This window comes from Eriocheir sinensis, unplaced genomic scaffold, assembly GCF_024679095.1.
Source record: "Eriocheir sinensis breed Jianghai 21 unplaced genomic scaffold, ASM2467909v1 Scaffold658, whole genome shotgun sequence".
Classification (NCBI taxonomy): Eukaryota; Metazoa; Arthropoda; class Malacostraca; order Decapoda; family Varunidae; genus Eriocheir; species Eriocheir sinensis.
Genome location: NW_026112007.1, coordinates 114,337 through 135,471, shown reverse-complemented (window position 1 = coordinate 135,471; position 21,135 = coordinate 114,337). Strand labels below are relative to the sequence as shown.

Here is a 21,135-nt window from a genome sequence, read left to right as displayed (position 1 = left end):
TGGTATTCCTGTAGGATTTAATGATGAGGGGCTCAAATGTTGGGTGCTTATAACAAACAAGTTATGGAAAAAAATATAGGTGATGACAAAAGTGAATAATCCAATTTTTTTATTTTTTTATTTATTTATGATTTTTTTTATAAGTAATTGAGAATCCACTTAAGTTTGAAAAATAACTTACATAAAGTTACTTGAAACTTCTTTTCCGGCAATTTGCAACACATGAAGATTATTCAACACATGAGAATCTCTCACACATACTCACAATGAAAAACATTTAAATTTGTAATATACCCCCTACTTTTGGTAAATTATAACATTTTAACTTCTGTTTTCCTGTGTACATGAGAAATTTCCTTATTCAAAAAATACTTATATAGAATTCTCTTAAACTGAAATGCCCCATTATTACATTATGGAAATCTTTACAAGAGGAAACAAAAAGCTATTTTGGGAAATACCTTTAACAAATTTGACTGACATATAATTAAAAATAAAAGATACAATAGGATTTTCCCTTTAAAGAAACTATTCTCAATAGACTAAGTTTCATTTCAATTAAATACATCACCCTCTTAAGCTAAATGAAATTTTATTTTAATTGGATAGTAATTTTTCATCATATGAAATGCAATCCTCTGACTCTGAATGATACCATATAAAACATATAATGTATTTTTACCTATGCAAAATAATTACATACTTTTGATTCCTCCATTTCCTATTTACTTATGCAGAAATACATAAAAGGTTCCTTTAAACTGTAATGCCACAGATTAAGATCTTTACAAAAGTAACAAAAAAAGCTATTATTGTGTATCACTTCCAACTTAAATTTGACTTAAACCTCAATTTTAAAAAAAGTATATATTTTTAAATATTTTTATAGAACAAAAAATTATTCTCACAGACTAAATTTGCTCTCAATCTTATTTATTATCATAAGAAATATATGCAAAATAAAAAGAAGACAAAGCCTTTTAATATACATTACTTAGTTGAACATAAATCATATTTGAAAATAAAATACACAGTCTAGGTGTGGAATGCTAAGACAAATACATATCTTGAGAAATAAAGACAGGTTATTCAATTAAGCATTTCTTCAAATGAAAAAAACATAGATATTCAGTGCTTTCTGGTTTAGGTTTAAGAAGCAGTTAGGTGCACACGAGAGCTTGTTGTTGGTCGTGACCTGCACCTCCTGCAAAATTTTACAAAATTTAGCAAATTAGTAGAAACCATTTCCACAGTACTATTATTTCCAGTTGAGCTAACATAAAATGAATGGTGGCAAATTGGAGCAGAAGAGCTTTAGGAATGATGATGCATTTTATCCAAACAAATATAACCATTCATCGTAATTAGTATTTTTAAACCATATATATTCTACCTTGCCTCACCCAACCTAAACTTTTGACAAGTACTATGTATGAATTCACACTTGAAAAATTTTAATGATGATTAACAACATTCAAAATCACAAATTTGCAGTATTCTATTTTTCATTTACTTTTCCTAACTTTATATCTATATTTCAGCCACCTCACTTTAGCCAGTATTTTTTTTTCCATACTCATTTAGGTATATTTCTTTCTTCGATGATAAATTCTCGCCTTTCTTTATTTTTATCCATGAATATTTTTTCAATTAATCTGTTTTCATAAGGAGAAATTTTCTATTTAATGAATTTGTGCTTGAATGACTATTCATTTCTGATGAATAGAATTTATCTAATTTATCACTATTTAACAACAACTGCTCTTGTTCTTTTCTCTACACCTTTTTCCTCTCCACACATTTTGTAATAGCTACGGGACCACCCAGGCATAATGTTGCATAGGTGTTCTGCATCTGTGACCTCAGATTCAGAGAAAGGGTTTCCTTTCTCTTCTTTGAAACGTATGCAAAGAACTTTTTCAGACTAGCGAGGTATGTTATTATTGTTTGTGATTTCCAGTCTTTCAGTTTTTTTCTTACCAAAGTTTTTCTTCCACCAGCAGTTCTTGTACATTATTTGCCTCTAGATCTGCTACACTATTTTCAACCTGCCTATGTTATATGATATTGTTTTCATTTCTAGTGACCCTCCAGCAGGACCTTTCAAAAATTTCATAGTTAAGGAGTATTTCTTTCCAATATGTACTAACAACATCACTATTGTCTGTGTAGTCTATCTCTTCTTCATCTGTACTGCCTGTACCAGAACTCAATCTTTGCTACTTTATCTTGTAACTCAAATTCGGTATTTTCTAGTGGGGTGTTCTCAGATGAGGCTTGGGAATAGAATGCTTCAGGTTGAGGCATATCCCATGCACCCTCTTCATGTGCTGACCCAATCGAGTAACCTGTGCATAGCAGTTCTTGACTGTACACGTTTTCCTAACTTTTCTTGTAAAGAGCCCTCTGTATTTTCTTGTTCCCATGATGCATGATATTTTTTTAGCTCTATCTGTGGACCATCCATGTACTCTCACTAGGTGGCGAGGCAGGTGAACTAGTTTTTTTTTGCATGCTGGGCAATTAGATTTTTACCAATGCTTTTTACTGTTAGGAAAGTACATCTACTAATCCATCACAAGGCAAGACCTCTGCCGAGTTCTCAACATTTAGAATAATCTCCTGGGGCTTGGGTCTTCAATTGGGAGAAAAGTTTCTTCAGGTTGATAGACTGTTTCAAGGGTAGCAGCAGAGGCCTCAGGTGGAGCTAGCTCTTCAACATTTACCTCCACCTGCGGCATAATTCTGATTAGTCATGTAAAGTCACATTTGAATCAGGGTATGAAATAGGACATACTGAAAGAGCAAAACCTGTCCAGTGATTGGTGTGATGGTTGGGTATATTATTTCAAAAACTTAATAAAATCAAGTATAATTACACATAGGAGCATAATTATAATAATTCAAGTATAATTATGGAACTATAATTATACTTACATTGTAAAATTGTAAATGAGGTGCAATATATTAGAAGGCTATTGTTTAAATGAAGCTTTGGTAACTATGGTAACAGTAGCTATCAAGTGCTAACTACTAAGCAAGATTGATTATAAAGTGATTTTATTTTCAAATTATATATTGATTCCTGTTTTAATGCATGAAAATTAAATTACGTTAAAGGAGTTTAAGCCCTCAAGTTTTACTTTTAAGTGTGAGTAATAAAGGAAATCTAGAGATGGTATAAATTAGTCAAATAACCATAAAATATTATGTGATTCGCATAGTTGGTTTTGGCAGCAATGGGAAAGAGTCACATTCATTAAGCTCAAGGAACTCCAGGAAGTTGCAAGTGTAGATAGCTGAAGAGTGGTCATCTGCATACTTGAGCATTGTGCCTTAATGAGAATGAACCCACTAACAAATCTGGGACTTGAACCTGCACTCATGGCTTAGTAACTATGAAGTGCTAACCACTAAGCAAGCTTGATTATAAAGTAATTTTATTTTCAAATTATATATTGATTCCCTGTCAGTGAGGGGCCTGACTCATCAACATCTAATTATTGATTTTCCTCCTCATGCTGGCTTGGGAGATATTTCCTGTGGTCATTTATTTTTTCACTGTGTGTCTATCATGATTGTGATATTGAATTAATTGATACCTGCAAATTTTATTTAGGTTAGTTTCATGGTTTTTCTGGATAAGATTGCATTTAATTGTGGTGCACATGTAAAAACAATGCACATCCTTTGAAACTATTAAAAAAAATATATAATCCATATAAACATAATTATATATATATATATATATATATATATATATATATATATATATATATATATATATATATATATATATATATATATATATATATATATATATATATATATATATCCCAAGAACTTAAAGTATGGGAGGAAATATTTGTAAATTAAGAGAAATTATGCTATAATAACTCAAGAGTTCAATTGTGTTAATGAAAGGATAAATTCTAAGTGTTAACAGCTAACAGAGTCAGGCATAATAAATTTATAAAATGTTATGTTGTGTTTAAATGCTAGAAGCTAGAGATGGTATAATATTTTTTCATTATCATTACTAACTATGATAATAATGGGAATAAATATTTCTGACTGCAACAAAATAAGTAATACAAATAAGAAAAGATAATTTAAAATTGACTATGGTCAGTTTGGCTTTAGAGTTGGGGAGACCTACAACTTCAGCAATTTACAGTTAATATGGAAAAGATTGTATCATGCTTAGGGTAGGTATATGTCAGAGTACTATGTGATGCTGTAAGATGGGCTTTTGAAGGCAAAGAGAACCAGAAAGATTAGTGAAAATGGTTGAGAAAATTTGTGCTGTCTGAGTAGCAGGGAAACTCAGCTGAAACAGGAGTGTGCCACTGTGTCACTTCTACGAAAGGATAAGGAGAGGTATACCAGGGAACTTTGCTGAGGATGTTGAGAGTAGTCTAAAGGCTAACAACCTTCAGCCTGCCTACTATGTCTTTAAGAGGTTTTGCTCTAAATCCACAACATGGAAGAGGCCTGTCCAAAAGAGTATTAATAAAATTTTGCTTGTTAAAAATGGAGGTGTACAACGCTTTGTCTTTTAGTAGCAATAAAATTATAATACACAGTAGTAAAGATAAGCATTTCCAGAGCCTTGGGCTTAGGGCTACCCTCTGGGTTGACTCTAGAGTGCTCACCTCCCATTCCTGCACACCAAGTTTGAGTTCCAGCAGGTTCATTGACAATATTTGAATATTACAAAAGATAAAACCCATGTGTTTACAAGTATCTATCAGGACAAGGCATCAGAGAGGTGGCAGCGTAGACCTACACTTAGACCTGCAGGTCCAGGAAGGGAAAAGGAGTTGCCCTGAGACTGTAGGATACCTCATGTTCTCTCAGAGAGTGGTGAGCTTATCAAGGAAGAAAATAAATTTTAGACTATCATAAATACATGTAAATTGCTCTTAGGAGGAGGGAAAGCAATGTAATGCACAGGAGTAGTAGAGGTAAGCATTTTCAGAGTTTTGGGTCTTGGGATACCCTTTGGGTCAACACTAGAGTGCTCATCTCCTATTTATTTCTGTAGTTTTCTGGCAGGAGCTCCATTGAGAAAATTTAATTCTTATGAGTATCTTCTGAGGCATCAGATAGTTTGAGTGGAAATAGACTTTTAGTATAAAAAAATATTTGTGTAGAATGTACTAAGACAATAATGCAAAATCATACTCACCTTTATAACAGTCTTCGGCATGTTATAAGGTGCACTTTAGGAGTTTCATGGCTAAACCTGAAAGAGGTTTAGTTGAAAGATCCAGGGACATAGTTGTTCAGCCATCCTTTGTTTATGGTTGAACAAAGCCCAAACTACAACAGTCTTGGTCAACAAATCAGTCAAGCTGTTTGTCCCAGTAACCTGTAAATAAAGAAGGAATTAATATGACATAAAACACAACACAAAAGATGAAACCAAACCTGAACTATAATTAATTGTAGAATAGCACAACCCCTATAAAATTTGTTATCCATCTACAGTAAAATGAGCTATTACATACAAGGGAGGGGCTCCTTCCCTTGACCCACTACTTCATAACTGTTTCCTCTCTATCACTAAGAAGCTCCCTGTTGGATAAGTGGGGTTTTAGGAGGGGAACATAAGTGAACGAACTTATCTATCTATACCTTTTAAACTGTTTATAAAGGCTGTCTTCACACACTGTGGGACATAGAGCTAGATGGGCAGTGGCATTGGTTATAATAAAGGGACACCATGGAGAGGACAGTTGTTTATTTATTTAATTGTGATTTGTGTGGGCACCAGGCATAGTAAAATTATAGGGGCCATGAAACACTGAACACAGGTACAAGGTTGCTCAAACTCACTTAGGTCTATCAGTCTGGAGAATTCCTGCCTGATCAGGTTGTTGCTATGGAGTTTATCTCATTCTTCAAATCAGCTCTATATTCCTTTACCATTTCCAAGACTAACCCCTAACACATCTTCCTCCTGCCTTCCTTCCTTGTTATCAATTTAACAATTTCCTTTTAATCACTACAGTGACTACACACTTCAAGTATTACTCCTAATAAACTCAGGCCATATAATTATTTCTGCATAAGGTACATAGTTCAGTCATATCCCTTAACGCTACTAATTGACCCTACTAATAATGGACTGGAATACCTGCACATTGGTGCTACCCTATTTTAAAACAATTAACTTCTACATACTAGCGTGAAATGCCTTAACAAGGTTGTGGAGCTACCTACAAGCCCATAGAGCTAGGAAACTAAGGTAGAATGCTGTGATACTTGAGTGGCGTGGACGGTACAAATGACTGTCGGGAACCAACATTTATATTCTCTACATGTCCATCTCCTGTGTGGTTGCGTTGGTTTTACTATTATGAAAGAATGCCTGCAGGGGAAGCGTGACATGCGGTGGCTTATTCATAACAATGACGTTCATTGGAGCTAACCGACAATCTAAATCCTGAATTATCGTCATGTTCATCTCCAAGCGCCTCCGTGGTGCAGTGGTCAGCATGTCTGGCTACGAATATGCGGGCCCGGGTTCGAATCCCGGCCTGGGCAGTCGGCGCACAGCCCACCCAGCTGTTCATCATCCCTTTCGGGTTGGTCGATAAATGGGTACCTGGGGAAACCTGGGGAAGGTAAACTGTGGATATCCCGGATGTCATACCAGCCCTGTGTCCCGTGATAGCGGGTTCTTACCCACCACATGCTCCAAGTGCTAATGGGACGTAGATGGGCACCGCAGCTATGCGCAGCAACTGCGTATGCACCCACTTTACCTTTACCATCTCCTATGAGTTCATATTCATTATATCAATACGAATACAGTAATTATGGGTGACTTACCATAGTTTTTACTGCTGAAGATATGCATGAAGAAGGCGTAATGGCGGCCACCGCGTGGCAGGAACAGCGCTGCAACAATTTCTCGGCTTGTGATTGGCTCGCTGAAAATAGTAGCTGGAACCTCGACAAAACGATACTGAAGTGCAGGTCGCAACACATCAAATCTGAGGGTGGGTGCGAAAGCGCAACGCGGTACTAAAGCGCAGTGTTGCGATACTCAACCGCGAGGGGGTGGTTCCAAAGCGCAGACACCCATAAAAAAGTCACGAAAGCGCATTTTTCCTCCAACCAAAGCGCATAATGAAATCTACAACAACAACAACAACAACAACAACAACAACAATATCAACAACATTCTCTCTCTCTCTCTCAGGCAAGGCGAACGTAACCTGAATTAGCCTCCAAAAATTACTCTTGATAAAACAACAACAACAACAACAAAAACAACAACAACAACAACAACAACAACAAAAACGATAATAATGATAATAATAATAATAACAATAATAATAATAATAATAATAATAATAATAATAATAATAATAATAATAATAATAATAATAATAATAATAATAATAATAATAATAATAATAATAATGATAATAATAATAATAATAATAATAATAATAATAATAATAATAATAATAATAATAATAATAATAATACAGTAATAATAGCAATTATAAAAATAATAATAATAATAATAATAATAATAGTAATAATAATAATAATAGTAATAATAATAATAATAATAATAATAGTAATAATAAAAATAATAGCACACATGGTGGTGGTGGTGGTGGTTTGGCTCAACTCGGTTATGCCTGGGAGAAGTGAACTCTAGACCAGGATTCCCTCCTCCGTCACCTTTCCTATCCAGCCTTCCTGATTTAATGTTCTTTAATGAGAAGGATCGGAGCAGGGTTTGGTATGGTGACAGAACCACAGACGGAGAAAAAGGATGAAGATCCTAGAGCTCATCGGGGAGAGGGACAGGTGGGCGAGGACAGAACATGACCCTTGAACATGGAGTGCAAGCAGAAACACAACAAGTCGGTCAGTACAAAAGGATATGATCTAGAGGCTAATGGGGAGAGGGATATGCGGGCGAGGATACCAAGGACCCTCGTGAACAGGAGGCGAAACAACAGAATCGGTCATTCAAAAGGATTAGCGATCTAGAGGCTAATGGGGAGAGGGACAAGTACAGGGAGGATGCATTGAAGGATCCCCTCGTAAACTTATGGAGGCAGAAACAACAAGTCGGTCGGTACAAAAAGGATATGATCTAGAGGGCCTATCGGGGAGAGGACGGGCAGGTAATATATACCAAGGACCTCAATGAACATGGAGGCAACAGTCAACACGTCGGTCAGTACAAAAGGATATGATCTAGAGGCTATCGGGGAGAGGGACGGGCGATAACTGAGGATATGCCAGAAGGACCTCGTGAACATGCCGGAGGCAAGAAACAATAACAAGTCGGTCAGGTACAAAAAGGATTATGATCTAGGAGGCTATCAGGGGAGAGGGACAGGGCGAGGATACCTCAGAAGGACCCTCGTGAACATGGAGTGGCAGAAACACTAACAAGTCGGTTGGGCAGTAAAAGGACATGATCTCGAAGGCTATCGAGAGGGTCAGGCGGGCTGAGGCTGAGGATACTGAAGGACTCTCGTGAACATGGAGGCAAGAACAATAACAAGTCGGTCAGCACCAAAAAGGATATGGATCTAGAGGGCTATCGGGGAGAGGACGAGGTTATAGGCGAGGATACTGAAGGACCCTCGTGAACATGGAGGCAAGAAACTTAATAACAAGTCGGTCAGTACAAAAAGGATATGATCTAGAGGCTATCGGGAGAGGCATAGGCGGGCGAGGAATACTGAAGGACCTCTTGAACATGTGGAGGCAGAAATAATAACAAGTCGGTCAGTACAAAAAAGGATAAGTGATCTTAGAGGCTATCAGAGAGGGATAGATGTATGAGGGCGATACACTGAAGCGACCCTCGTGAACATGGAGGCAAACAATAACAAGTCGGTCAGTATTACAAAAAGGATATGATCTAGAGGCTATCGGGGAGATGGGAGTCAGGGCGGGCGAGGATACCTGAAGGACCCTCGTGAACATGGAGGCAGAAACAATAACAAGTCGGTCAGTCCACTTAGGAGAATCGGAGCACAGTTTGAGATGCGAGGTGACCAGACACACAAAGAGAGGCAGGAGTTGGATCATCCGGTGCCGTTTTATGTAAACACGATAACCTTATCGCTGCTTCTGACTGATAAGAACCATCACCACCACCACCACCACCACCAAATCAGCACCGTCACCACTGTCACCACTCATATCACTACCACCACCACGCCCACCGTCACCACCAGGGAGGGAGGTTAGGGGAGGAGGAGAAGGAAGAGGGCAATATTGGCGACAAGGAATAAGACAAGCTGTGTAACTCTAAAGTTCAGTATTCATAAACGTATCGGACCCCTTGACTTTGTTTTCCCAAGGCCACAGAAAACAAATGACATAGGGTTTGCCTGGTGGTGTTCCCGCCGGAGGTTACAGACATCAGGAGAAACTATCACCAGGATCACCAAGCAGTCCATGAAAACCCGGGACTACTTCTACGAGAGGCGTTTCAAACAGGCGCACTTGAGGCCAGGATACATTTAGGGTACGGGCCAAGTCCAGCAGGGAGCTCACTTTGTGCTTTGTTTTATTTCCTGTATTCCCCGCCACATCCTTTTTGGTTCCTAGTGAGGACACGGATGCGGGCGTCGGTGCATCTCTAAAGTCGGTACCGTCAGACGCCTCCACCCTTATCATCAACTATTTCCAGAGGCCAAAAGAAGATCAGAGGAGTTCTAATGAGTGTTTTTTAGGTTTCACTTACTTTGAAGAAGGGTCAAATGCTGAAAGGCCTTCCGTGAAACTACCCCTGAAATGCCCCCAAACTCCCAGGAAAGAGCTCCTCAAACATGTAAAATGCCACAATGTCCGGAGAGTTTATACAGCAGGGGTTCCAACCTTTTGTTCCTCTGTACCCTTTGGCATTTTTATATAGGTTCAATCGTAAAATTCCTAAAAGTTTAGGGAAAAAACGATGAAATTGTAAATGTTTTGATATTATTTATAATGAAATCTGTATGTGAAGATCTTCGATGATATAATGTAAGTTAAATATAACAGTTTGCTTACTAAAATGAGGAGAATTGTAATGTTTTGATATTATTTTATAACAGAAATCTGGTATGGTGAAGACTGATGATATAATGTAAGTTAAATAACAGTTTTGCTTACTAAAATGAGGAAATTGAAGAAAACAGACATTGTGCAATATGAATGCAGATTACAACACCATGCATTGTACAGTAGTGGTTTATTCTCTCAGGACCAATGTTTCCCCTGAAAAGTGCAAATGTACCACTGGGGCTACATGCGCCCCAGGGTGGGAGCCCCTGGTTTACAGAGTAGGGTGGCGTCAACACCCCTGTATAAAAAGGTACGACATGTTTCAACCGGAGCTAAAACTGTCTTAGGAGAATTAAAGGAAAGCGACTGCTGATAGTGGAGGTGACAATAAGGGGCGAGAGTCGTCTGCTGTGTGTGTGTGCGTGTGTGTGTTTGTGGGTGTGCAGGAAAGGGACACAGGATTACCAGAACAAAGAGAAAGAAGGAAAAAAAATGGACCAGTATATGATGTTTCCAAGAAGTGCGCCGCACGCAAACAACTGTTCCCATCATATAAAATGTCACCGTGATTTAGACTCCCTCTTTGTTTACTTGTTTTGTTTTAATAGAAGGAGGAAGAAAGCGCCGGAAGGAGATTTTGTGTCACTTTAAAATGAACGTGAATTCTCTTCTCGTCTTCCTCGGGTCAGTTCTCTGAAACTTTGGATGACATGAACAATGGAGCATCAAGTACTGGATGAAATGAACGTAGATGCTTGAAATGACGTGTTGAAACTCTCCTTCTTGTGCTCGATTCTCGAAATATTTGATTGCATGAACGGAGACGATCACACCTGGATCAAACGAACCTTAGGGCCAAAGAACGTTGGTTGTGTCTCCCTTTCCTGTGTTAGGCTCCAGGAAACATTGTCTTACAGGACCTTAGAGATACGCGCTCCAGGATATCGCGGGGAAAGATTAAATTGGTGTGTGTGTGTGAGTGTGTGTGTGTGTGTGTGTGTGTGTGTGTGTGTGTGTGTGTGTGTGTGTGTGTGTGTGTGTGTGTGTGTGTGTGTGTGTGTGTGTGTGTGTGTGTGTGTGTGTGTGTGTGTGTGTGTGTGTTTACGGAACGGAGACAGATTAGGATCAGAGAAGAAAGAAAGAAAAAAAGAAGGAAAAATAAAAGACCACTGTATTATTTCGAAAATAATGCAAAACAAGAAAAATAAAATCCCCAGTGTAAGCAAAGTGAACCTGATTTAGACTCCCCCTTAAGATTATTAATTAGTGAATACATCACGGACAGAAGATTACATAGAAGAACGCTGAGTGAAGGAAGTTGTCGTAGTCTCCTTCCCGTGCAGACACGATGAAGCGGGTTGTCCTTTCCTCTTTTCTTCACCGTTGACTTCACAGAAAATACTTGGAAGGAAGTCACGAAAGGAAAAACACTCGAGACACTGCTTGGGTCAGCGGTTTCTGAAAAGCCGTGTGTGTCCCGTTCCGCTTCTCCAGTCACTCTTTCACCCTGTGGACCCCCCTGCAACGAAACAGGTGAGGGCAGAGGAATACCTGGAGCCCGCTCACGACCATCCCAGGGGCCAAAGTGTGTCACGCCGAGGCCGTGAGTATGACTTTACACCTGGCACCGTCAGCGAGTGCAGAAACAATACTGGCACTCCTAAAGCATTCAGTGTTAAGGGTTGTGTACAGTAGTATGAGGATTATTCCACGAGCCATGTGTCTCCCAATTCCAGTGTATAAGAGCATAAGAACATAGAGAACGTAAGGAGTCTGCAAGAGGCCGGTTGGCCTATACAAGGCAGCTCCTGTACACTCAACCCCACCTTACCTCACCATCCATGGCTTTATCTAACCTCTTCTTGAATGTATCTATGGTATTGGGATGAAGTAAAAAATGATTACAACCTCTCTGGACCCCTGCTTGGGAATCACGGGCTTAGGAGGACTGTGTGCGTACTCTCTCTCTCTCTCTCTTTTCTCTCTCTCTCTCTCTCTCTCTCTCTCTCTCTCTCTCTCTCTCTGTCTGTGTCTGTCGCTGTCTGTCTGTCTGTCTCCCCTCTCTCTCTCTCTCTCTCTCTCTCTCTCTCTCTCTCTCTCTCTCTCTCTCTCTCTCTCTCTCTCTCTCTCATACGTATATTCATTTTGTTTTCTTCCTTGTTTGTGTTCTTGTTTCTCTCCTCCTTTTAGTTTCCTCTTCCTTCGCTTCCTTTCCTCCTCCTTCCTCTCTTTCCTTACGTTCTATCCGCTCCTCTCTCTCCCTCTCCCTCTCTCGCCTCCTCCCACATCCTCCCTCCCTCACATCCTTCCCTTCTCTCTCTCTTCAGCTTTCTTCCCTTCCTCCTCCTCTTCTTTGTTTTATTGTTCCTTCTTTCTTCTTTAACCTATCATACCACCATGCCCCGCTGCGCCCCCCCTCACTACCACTGCTGTGCTGCCCCCTCACGCCCTTCCTCACCACTGCGCCCCCCTCACCCTGCCAACTGCGCCTTTACTCACCACCATGCCCCCCTCACTACCTCTACTACCATAGCCGCCCCCTCACCACCACCGCTGCTTGCTGCCCTCACCACCACCTTCTTACTCTACCTCCTGCCATGCCACCCCCTCACCACTTTGTCCTGTGCCCCCACTCACTACCACTGCCAGCTGCCCCCTCACCACCACCGCTGCAGACTTCACTCTGCTACCACTGCACCCCCCTCACCACCACCGCTGCACCACCGTCCCCCTCACCACCACCACAACTGCACCACCTCCTGCACCACCCCGCTGCACTGCCTCACCACCACCGCCTGCAGTCTGCCTCCACTCACCACCACCACCAACCAGCTGCTGCTTCCTGCCCCCACCACCTCACTGCCCACCTCCTGCATAGCTGCCCCTCACCACCACCATGCCCCACCTCCGCGTGCCAGTACCCCCTCACCACCACCTGCTGCACTGCCCACCCCTCACCACCACTGCTTACCACCACCACTGCACCGCCCCCCTCACCACCACCGCTTGCACTGCCTCACTCACTCACTGCTGTAATCAGCCTCCACCCACCACCAAGCGTAGGCCCCCACCACCACCGCTACCACCGCCTCACCACCACCACCAGGCTGCCCCCAATCACCACTCCCCACCACTGCTGCCCTGCCTCACCACCACCACTGCACCACGTGTTTCATTACTTCAGAATAGCTAGTCAACCTGCTCAAAAAATAACTAATCAAAATATAGAAACTTTAACAATCTCCACAGCTTTATTAATATTAGATTTTCATACGGTGACTCAATATTCCCCTTTTTCTGGTATGAGGTCCTACAATTGGAAATGATGCATATGAACTGGTGCAGACCCTGAGTGGCGTCTTTGGTGTACAGATAAAAAAATATCAAGTATTTTTTGAGTCTGAACTTCCTCCATACTGGATATGTTCAAGAAGGCATCCAGTAAAGTATGAGCGGTCAATCAGTGTCTCTGTGAACAAATAAGAAAATCGTGAAATATTGCCATACATTCATATAAGCTTTTAAGTGTACATATTCGTGAAGGTGTTTTGTGTAGGTTAGGTTAGGTTTGAACTAAAGTCATAAGTATTGCCACATTCATAAAGCCTTGAGTGTACAGTATATATTCGTCAAGGTTTCTCTCCTGAAGGTTAGGTTAGGTTAGGTTAAGTTACTATTAAAGTCGTAAGTATTGCCACATTCATAAAAGCTTGAGTGTATATATTCGTCAAGGTTTCTCTCGTGAAGGTTAGGTTTAGGTTAGGTTATTATTTAAGTCGTAAGTATTGCCACATTCATATAAGCTTGAGTGTATATATTCAAGGTTTCTCTCGTGAAGGTTAGGTTAGGTTAGGTTACTATTAAAGTCATAAGTATTGCCACATTCATAAAAGCTTGAGTGTATATATTCGTCAAGGTTTCTCTCGTGAAGGTTAGGTTAGGTTAGGTTAGGTTTAGGTTAGGTTATTATTTAAGTCGTAAGTATTGCCACATTCATATAAGCTTGAGTGTACATATTCAAGGTTTCTCTCGTGAAGGTTAGGTTAGGTTACTATTAAAGTCATAAGTATTGCCACACTCATAAAAGCTTGAGTGTATATATTCGTCAAGTTTTCTCTCGTGAAGGTTAGGTTAGGTTAGGTTTAGGTTATTATTTAAGTCGTAAGTATTGCCACATTCATATAAGCTTGAGTGTATATATTCAAGGTTTCTCCCGTGAAGGTTAGGTTAGGTTACTATTAAAGTCGTAAGTATTGCCACATTCTTACAAGCTGCATATATACGTCTAAGCGTGTTTCGTGTTCTGATAAAGTCGTTAACACTGCAACATTCACCTAAGCTTGCATGGGATAAGAGTGTCTACATTTGTCAAGCTGAGGTTTGGGTCGTGTATTGCATGGTTGTCAGTAGTCGGGTTTATGAATTTAGCAGTTGTAAAGCTTGCTAATTAGAAAAAAAAGTAGAATTTGTAGCTATGGCGTCTTGTAAGCATTCGTGGATAGTGCAATTTGCGGGCTTTTTTATTATTGTTTCCTTTTCTTGTGCCCTTATGCTGTCTCCTATGCTTTAAAAAAAATGGTTAGTTTATATATAAAAAAAAAAGGTTGGGAAAAGAAACATGGACGATGGCAAGTAAAATATATTTGGTTCACGTGACGACTTGGCACAGTGCATGGTGGTGGCTTCATAGTCTGATAAAAATACGGTTCATCTATTCGTGGGTAGTGACGTTGGGATGATCTGGCCATGGATCACTCTAGTTGTACTAATAATCGTTGACGACACACACACACACACACATACAGACGCACAGTTAAATATATCATGCATTACGTACAGACCAATACACACACTATATATTTCATGCTTATGGATATACGTTCACAAACAAAATAATATCACAAACAGGAATTATAGACATACGTACACAACCTGATATGAATATTCTTAAGTAGGGAGAGATTCTGCAGTGAAAAAAATATATATAAATATAACAAAGCACAGAACAGAAACACCTCATTAGAAGAAGGAAAGCAAAATGTGCGAATGAGTGACAGAACACGAGGTGAAGGAACGTGTTGATAAGTTACAAGAGAGGGGGCGGGCGGAGGGGGGGCTAGAGGAGGTGAGGACTGCAGCCGCGCAAGGTCGACCCGTTGGCTGTGTTGTTCCCCGATGGCGAGCACAACTCCTGTCCTGTGGTCCCCCCATCCCCCGTTCCCCTTCTTGGGTTTCCCTGAGTTCTTCCACGAGCCCTGCATCACCACAGCACTGGGGAAGAGCCACTCCTTGCTGGAGGAGAGGCGCGTCACGGCAGTGCGAACCTCCCCTCTGACATCGCAGACTTTCTTCCGTACGTGGGTGCCGCTGCAGGGGAGGATGGACAGGGGTCAGTGGCAGGTGGAGGAAACATAGAAGAGCAGGCAGCAGAAATCATGTACGTACTAGGCATATAAAGAGGGAAATGTAATAGTGTAAAGGAGTGTATGGGTGTTAACAAGTGAGTTTTTCGTGCGTTGTTTGTTTGCCTTGAATTGATGATTGCTTGAGTGCATGTAAAGTTGCTTTTGTTAGATTGTTTTTTTTATTATAAGGACGTTAAACGAAGAAGAAAGTTTGTTAGTTTTCGTGTGTGTGTGTGTGTGTGTGCCTTACCAGGTGCCCACGTGCAGGACGCGGCTCAGCCTGATGGCCAGCATGGAGACGCGGTGGGAGAAACAGGTTTGGGCCATGTTGTTGAGCGTCCAGTCCCAGTTGTAGTCGTCGAAGTTGCAGAACTTAACTTTGCAGAGCGCGAGGTGCCTCCACACTGCCGCGTCCATGGCGAAACCTAGGTTGTACTTCGTCACCCACCAGTCGCCGCGCTCCACCTGGCGAGGGAGACGCGGAAGTTGTAAGGTTGGAAGATGTAAGACACTGTTATGTGGATATCGTGTATATAGAAATCACCGTTGCCAGATTATCGTACTCAGAGCCTCGTATTTACCAGTTTCTGAGCCATAGCTATTGCAAAAAAACACCAACAAATCAATGGTAAAAGATCTGACTGGAGATGTGTTACGAGTGGGGTCCCACAAGGTTCGATATTAGGTCCACTTTTGTTTATTATTATGACTTATATACAGGAACTAGTAGTGATATCAGTAAGTTTGCAGATAATACCAAGATCGGTAGAGTAATTGAGTCGGACCAGGACGCTAGTATTCTCCAGGATCAACTAAACACCGTCTCCGTCTCGGCCAGTTCTTCTCCCCCGCACAGTTGCTGTCCATTTACAGGGGCCTTGTCCGCCCTCGTATGGAGTATGCATCTCATGTGTGTGTGTGTGGGGGGGGTCCACTCACACACCTCTCCTTGACAGAGTGGAATCAAAGGCTCTTCGTCTTATCAGCTCTCCTCCTCATACTGATAGTCTTCTATTTCTCAAATTCCGCCGCCATATTACCTCTCTATCTTCTATCGATATTTTCATGCTCACTGCTCTTAACTTGTTAACTGCATGCCTCCCCTCCTCCCGCGGCCCCGCTGCACACGACTTTCTACTCATGCTCATCCCTATACTGTCCAAACCCCTTATGCAAGAGTTAACCAGCATCTTCACTCTTTCATCCCTCACGCTGGTAAATTCTGGAACAATCTTCCTTCATCTGTATTTCCTCCTGCCTACGACTTGAACTCTTTCAAGAGGAGGGTATCAGGACACCTCTCCTCCCGAAATTGACCTATGATTTGGACACTCCTTTGACCTCTGTTCAGGAGCAGTGGTAGCAGGCCTTTTTTTTTTTTTTTTTTTTTTTTTTTGCGCCTTGAGCTGTCTCAGCTGCAAAAACTGTATGACGGCGGATAAATGGCAGATGGAGTTCAATGTAGGGAAGTGCAGTATTCTGAGTGTAGGTAGGAACAACCCTTCTCGTAACTATTGCTTAAATGACACTCTCATAAGCAGGTCTGGGTGCGAGAGAGATTTAGGGGTCTTAGTGAGCTCTGATCTCCGTCCAAGGGCACAATACATTCAAGCTAGAAATCGAGCAAATAGGGTACTGGGATTTATTTCAAGGAGCGTAAGCAACAGAAGCTCCAAAGTCTTCCTCAAACTATATTTAGCATTAGCTAGACCTCATCTTGACTATGCGGTTCAGTTCTGGTCACCTTACTATAGAATGGATATCAAAATGTTAGAATCGGTGCAGAGGAGGATGACTAAGATGATTCAGGGGTTGAGAAACTTGCCATGCGAGGAAAGACTCAAACAGTTAAACTTGCATTCTCTAGAAAGGCGAAGGGTGCGTGGAGACATGATCGAGGTTTATAAATGGATAAAGGGCTTTAATAAGGGAGATATTCATAAGGTTTTGTTGGTAAGAGAACCGGGTAGGACACGAAGTAATGGGTTTAAACTGGATAAATTCAGATTCAACAGGGACATAGGCAAAAATTGGTTTACTAACAGGGTGGTGGATGAGTGGAATAGGCTTAGCAGTCATGTGGTGAGTGCCAATACAATTGTCACATTAAAAAATAGATTAGATAAATTCATGGACACCGATATTAGGTGGGGTTAGATACACGGGAGCTTAGGGTCAAAGGAGCTGCCTTGTGTAGGCCTACCGGCCTCTTGCAGACTCCTTCGTTCTTATGTTCTTATGTTCTGAACCATTTTAACGATAACTATATATGAAGGGGTCGAGGAGGCAGTTTTTTGGTCGGAAATCAGCAAAAAAATAGTAGGAGGCAACGTTGATTTAGAGATGTATGGAATGAATGGTGCAATGGCTGCCATATATTCCACACATCACTATATACACGATGCCTACATACCAGCGTGCCTTACAAGTTACATGACGTGCCGAGCCAGAAACAAAGAGCCAATTACCATACGTACATTCACCTGCTGTTCTTTCCTCTCGACAAACAAAGAAAATCAATATACCTGAAAGATGCAAGATGGTCATGTCCCTTATGTAACCTATAACTAACAAGGCGACAGATTAATATACAAACACTCTCCTTCGCTGCCTCCATGAATAAAGAAAATATACTGAGAACACGACCCAATATTCTTTCCCTCTCGATTGAGCTAAATGTCTAAAAAAGGCTAAAAGAAACGTTAGAACGAACAACATAAACTCAAGAACGTTTCTCGAGTAGGCTAGCCATTAACCAAAAGAGGAGAAAATGGACAAAATCAAACAAATTCCTCGACTCACGTAGTTCTTGTAAACGTTCGGGTTCATCTTGTTTGTAGTTCGAGGGCGAAGACTTTGCAGGAGGGGCAGAGGCAGGGCGAGCGGATGCGCTGCATGAGGCCGAACACGTGCAGCAGGTCGGGGAGACGTAGTGGTCCTCCTCCAGGAATACCACGTGGCCGGTGTAGTTGTTCTGGGTCACCCCGCAGGCCCTCGAACACCCTACGGGAAGATTGATTGATAAGAAAAGTTAATTTATCAATCGCAACTTTTTTTTTTCTTTCTCTTTTTTCCCTCCAGCGCCATGATTATATAGCTCAAGCAGTCTTTTTTCCTCCTCGCTATGTAAAGTGTAATTTTTATGTCATGTTACACTCTTTTTTATTTACAACAGAGTCAGTTCAAGGGCATAAAAAAGGCAACAATTGTTAAAAAAGCCCGCTTCTCCTGCTCCTAAAAAAGGAGTTAGAGGAGTGGCCGAAAGATAGGTCAGTTTCGGGAGGAGGGTGTCCTGACACCCTCCTCTTGAAAGAAGTTCAAGTCGTAGGCAGGAGGAAATACAGATGAAGGAAGATTGTTCCAAGTTTACCAGCGTGAGGGATGAAAGAGTGCATGAAGATGCTGGTTAACTCTTGCGTAAGGGATTTGGACAGTAAAGGGATGAGCTGGAGTAGAAAGTCGTGTGTGCCGAGGCCGCGGGAGGAGGCATGCAGTTAGCAAGTTCAGAAGAGCAGTCAGCATGAAAATATCGATAGAAGATAGAGAGGCAACATGGCGGCGAAATTTAAGAGGTATAAGACTATCAGTAAGAGGAGGAGAGCTGATGAGACCAAGAGCCTTAGATTCCACTCTGTCCAAGAGAGCTGTGGTGGAGCCCCCCACGTGAGATGCATACTCCATACGAGGGCGGACAAGGCCCCTGATTTCCTATACTATTTTTCACATTCTTTCATTACACATTTCGTTTCATCCCCTTATACTCATTTTTTATTCTTTTCCTCCTTATTTTCTCATACTTTCTCATATTTATCCTTTCATCACGCTCTTTGTTTTGACCTCCATATGAACTTTTCTTTTTTTTCCTTTATTTTCCCAAGCCTTCACATATTTAATCTTTCTTCACACTTGTTGTATCCTCTTATGCAATCATTGTTTTGTCCTTTCCCTCCTAATTCTCCCGGCCCTTCCCCCGCCTTGCCTTGCCATCTTGTCTCGTCTCGTCTTACCGATGTATCTTCCACCACCAGTGATGTTTGATCTGCGTGAAGGAAGCCTCGCGGTAGTGTCCGTAGCTGTCCGGCCAGTTGGCATTCAGACACGCCTTGTCCTTCCCTTCCCTGCATGAGAACAAGAAATAAATGTTATGGGAGATATCGAACACTTAGACTAGAGGAAGAAAACGAATCTTTACCATACTACTGATTTGCTACTACTACTACTAACTACTACTACTACTACTACTACTACTACTACTACTACAGTAATATTAACCACCAATACAAAATAAATTGTGCTGAAATCGTTCTTTTTATTGAGAATTGTTTCGGACACCCCCGTGAAACCGCTTCGATACCCCATGACGCCTATTCTTAACAAGACCTAAACTTTATCGTATTTACGCCTTCGTGTTCCAAGAGCAGTCGGTGGGGTCGCGGCCGGGGAAGAGGAGCGGGTACAGCTGGATGGAGAACGGGAAGAACATCTGCATCACCCTGAAGTCGGTGATGTTTCGGACGAAGGCGTTGATGTCGGAGTCCCAGAAGTCGTGACTGAAGACGACCATCGCCTCCTTGATGCCCTGCACGGCCCGCAGACTCGCCACCAGGTACCGAAGATTCTCAAGCCTTTTGTGCACCTGAGAGAAAGAAAGAGAGAGAGAGAGAGAGAGAGAGAATGTTGAATGTCTCCCATGCATTGTCAACAGTAGTTCTTCACAGCTGCTGCATTGAGAACATTTTGAAATGCAGTCGTGTTCAAAATGATAAATTGCTTTTTTGAATGCCCGGTTGATTAATATTATTGCCTGATTGAGTTTATTTGTCAATACATATATACAACTTATATTTGTCAGCTATAATTGTCAGTGGATATGTCTACAGCTATACATATGTGTACAGCTATACATATGCAATCGGAAATGCAACAAAATATCTGAAAATTTATATCCTTGCAGTAGCCACATATAACGGTAGGAAACAATAGAGGACATTGTTGGCTAGTTTATTTCTGTGGGTAGGTTACAAGGACAGCTGTGTGTGTGTGTGTGTGTGTGTGTGTGTGTGTGTGTGTGTGTGTGTGTGTGTGTGTGGTTATACAGTTGTGGGAAATTTCGCTGTGAAATTACTGAACACGTTGCTTGTCTGTAAATAACTAGTTGGCTACGTTAGGTTTTGACAGCTAAAAAAATTGCCTGTCCATCATATTCATTTTTTTTGTTGTTAACATTCTCTATTCATTTCATCTTTTTATATAACTGTCTACGTAGTGCATGTTACCTTTAGATTGATACCCACTAGGTTTTTGTGAAGTAGAAGAGGGAAAAAGGTTATGTCCGCAAGTGCAGATAAGTTACTCCTGATTACAAACGGGAATATATCTAGGAAATATGAATAGTAGCAGAAATCATCATCATCATCATCACTTCCGCACCATGGAAGCTCAGGCAATTAAGAAAACTCCGGTACAAACTCACCTGTACAAGGAGAATCGTCGTATTCCTCAGAACCGGACCAAAGCGTTCTTGATTATACACCGTCTGCAGCTCATTCTCTTGCGTCAGTTCCTCCTTGATCTGCGCGATTTCCTCTTTCGTCAAGGACACCTCGTGCTTGTCGACGTCATGGGAGACTCCTCTTAATAAAGCCGATGACTTGACCTTACGTGCTAGTGGCTGCGGTGGTCTCTGTCAATC

General features: G+C 41.2%; 1 pseudogene; it reads right to left on the bottom strand.

Moving 5' to 3' along the window:
- Positions 1-6,322: 6,322 nt before the first annotated feature.
- On the bottom strand, positions 6,323-21,126 carry LOC126993718 (alpha-1,6-mannosyl-glycoprotein 2-beta-N-acetylglucosaminyltransferase-like; annotated as a pseudogene).
- Positions 21,127-21,135: the final 9 nt, after the last annotated feature.